Below are 3,087 nucleotides of genomic sequence, written 5' to 3'. Positions count from 1 at the left end.
TTTTATCTTCATTTGTAATCTTAGGAACATGTGCAGCCAGTTTTATTCTTTCAGAAGCTAAAGTGATGTTGAGTTCTTAGTGAGAACATCGTTGCTTTCTTCCGTTGCTTCAGGTCCTGTTTAGATCGCCTTGTGTCTTACTCTTGAATTTTTTAGCCCATTTATAATTATTAGGTTGAAGACTCTTTAGAGTGTTCTTTCGTTTTGTGACAACAAATACCCATCTTGATCTAATCATTCTTAGTTGCTTTTTTTCATTCTGTTACCCACTTGCACTGTCTTATCACTCAGCAGAGAATCTCCTCTCCTTTTCCCCCTTTTCTCACCTCCAAGGAGGGTGAGGCAGGGAAGTATGGCAAGATGGGAAAGAGTAGAGTGTGATTCTTTTAGTATCCAGGAGAGGTAAGTTGTCAGGAAGGGAAGAGGGAAGGGATGACTGGGAAGAAGCCCTGTGATCAGACACTGCAGTGTGGTTGCTGAGAGAGGGGACCCTTGGTGAGACTGGAGCCAGTGGAAGGTTCTACAGCTGGAAGCTCCCCCTTGTGCTCTCTGGGGATCTCCCCAAATTCAGTTTAGAAACAAGGATCTAAAAGTTACTGGGAAATAAGCAGATGGAAACACACACTGCTCTTGTACAAAAGAAACAAACCAGTTTTTTAGAGGTAACCCATTTTCCATGGCTAAACAGACTCAAACACTACTTACTCTAATTGACTAGAACGCTAGGCTTTATTTGACATAAAAACATAACATAAAGGCACCCTGATACAAAGTGCATGGTAATATGCCTAATTTATTCATTTTTTAACTCAACTAGGGTTCAGTACTATCTGAAAAATAAAATACACACATACCTACAGCAAGCATATAGTATATTTATTTGGAACTACAATACGACCACCATGTTCATTATTTTTGACTTAATTACTTGAGAGTTGTTATTGATAAATGTCACAAGTAGAAAGTATTGTCCATTCTTATTGTCATCAGTATATAGCTATTAGTCAGTAGCTAAAGAATATCATTATGTGAATGTCTCTGTAACTTGGAATTACAATTTTACTGTGTTAAGTAATCAAAACCCTGCTTATAAGATTTGTCTGTATCTCATTTCATAATTGAATAATGAAACTGTATTCAAGTTAATGTAACTTTGATGTCTGCCAAAAAAATAATAGGCTAGCAATAAAAAAAAATCTATGTGGCATTATAATAGGTGCCTGTCATTAATTATTGTTTGATTTTAAAGTGGATTTTCTAGACAGTGTATATGTCCAGTTTATTGAGAATTATGTACTCACCTGACATAGACTTGTACATATGGACTACTTAAATACTATGTCTAGTCCCAGAATACATTCAAAGTCTATCTTACAAAGTAATTCTTCTACAACTAGAACAATCTCAAGTATTTCCCACTAAAACAGAGTTTGTAAAAGCTGTCTAAATGACCAACGGCTGTTATAATATCAACTACAATATTACAAGTACTTGAATTTCCTGAACATTGTTCTGCCGTACAGATGTGCACATTAACCCAGTAGTTGCATATGCCCGGTTTGCTGTAACTTTCTATCTCTCCGGGGGTGTCTTTGCAATTCTCTTTGTTTCTATCTTGTTCAAAACTGAAATGAATAAGTGATCAGTGCTCAAAACTTTTCACGTTGTATGGCTTGTCTTTTAAAATTGGAAAATATATGCCTCCTGTGCACGTCCATGTACTAGAATACCCCACCTCCAGATAGGACTTGCAGCCACTTTCACCCCGTTCCAGTTGCTCTTCCCCTCTTTGCCTCTATAGCCTTCTTCCCCTGTGGCTACGTGGCCTCCAGGGTGGGCTCTCAATTACTCTCTATTCCCCTGGTTTTCCCCAGTGGATGACTCCTCTCCCCCACCATAGTGATCCTAAGCAAGGAGAGAAGGTGAAGGGTTAAAATCAGCCTCCAACTAGCATTTCTTCTTTACCTGCTGATGAGAAATAAAAGTCTATATCCTACCAACCCTGAGTTACATTATTTTACCTTGACCTCAGGAGAAAGAGGAGTTGGGAATGTAACCTGTTGGTCTCCTCCTACTGGACTATAAATCCCTTAAGGAAATGTTCACGTCTAATTTGATTTTATCCTTACAACCACAATGTGAGGTGGGCAGTTGTATCTCCCACATTACTTCACAGAAATTTAGGATCATTCTAGGAAGTCGCTTTCAATCTCCTCAAGTACACTTAACCAATCCCTCTTCTGAGACCTCCTTGTGTCCAGGAAAGCTACTAGTATAGCACTTGTCATATTTTATATTCCCATCTGTATATGTAAAGCCAGCTCTGTTCACTCTAGCCCTTACCATGGAAGGAAGGGTGGTACAATGCATAAAAAAAGTCTTGCTGTCAGCTGGTCAGGCACACACAATTTTCCATATTTCCTGTCCTCCAATTTATGGATACATACATTATTTATTATTTTTTCTTTTTTTATACATACTTTAAGAGCATCAATTTTTTGTATCTATGTTTCTCCCAGTAAGACCATTCATTTATGCAACTACTGTGTATGAGGTGCTGTACTAGACACACAGTCACCTAACAATCCTATTGGTAGTTCCTCCCCGAGCTTTGTCAATATTGGGGAAAGAGCAACTAGACACCAGGCTTTGTCAGTCTTGGGGAAAGGACAACTAAGTGACTGGAGCAAGGGCTTGGAGTCAGGTGGCAGCAGCTGTCTGAACAGAGGACCAAGTGCAGGGTAGAAACTGATTCTTACACATGCCACTCGAAGCCAGGTGTTTGCAAATCAGTCATTTCCATGTGTCCTATACCATTGGTACTCATTTCTAATCAAAGAACTATTCTTTCATTTAAAAAAAAAAAAACTTGGGCTTCCCTGGTGGCGCAGTGGTTGAGAATCCGCCTGCCGATGCAGGGGACACGGGTTCGTGCCCCGGCCCGGGAGGATACCACATGCCGCGGAGCGGCTGTGCCCTTGAGCCATGGCCGCTGGGCCTGCGCGCCCGGAGCCTGTTGCTCCGCAACGGGAGAGCCCACAACAGTGAAAGGCCCGCGTACCGCAAAAAACAAACAAACAAAAAAAA

Source organism: Tursiops truncatus, chromosome 11, assembly GCF_011762595.2.
Source record: "Tursiops truncatus isolate mTurTru1 chromosome 11, mTurTru1.mat.Y, whole genome shotgun sequence".
Classification (NCBI taxonomy): Eukaryota; Metazoa; Chordata; class Mammalia; order Artiodactyla; family Delphinidae; genus Tursiops; species Tursiops truncatus.
This window is presented reverse-complemented; position numbering follows the sequence as displayed.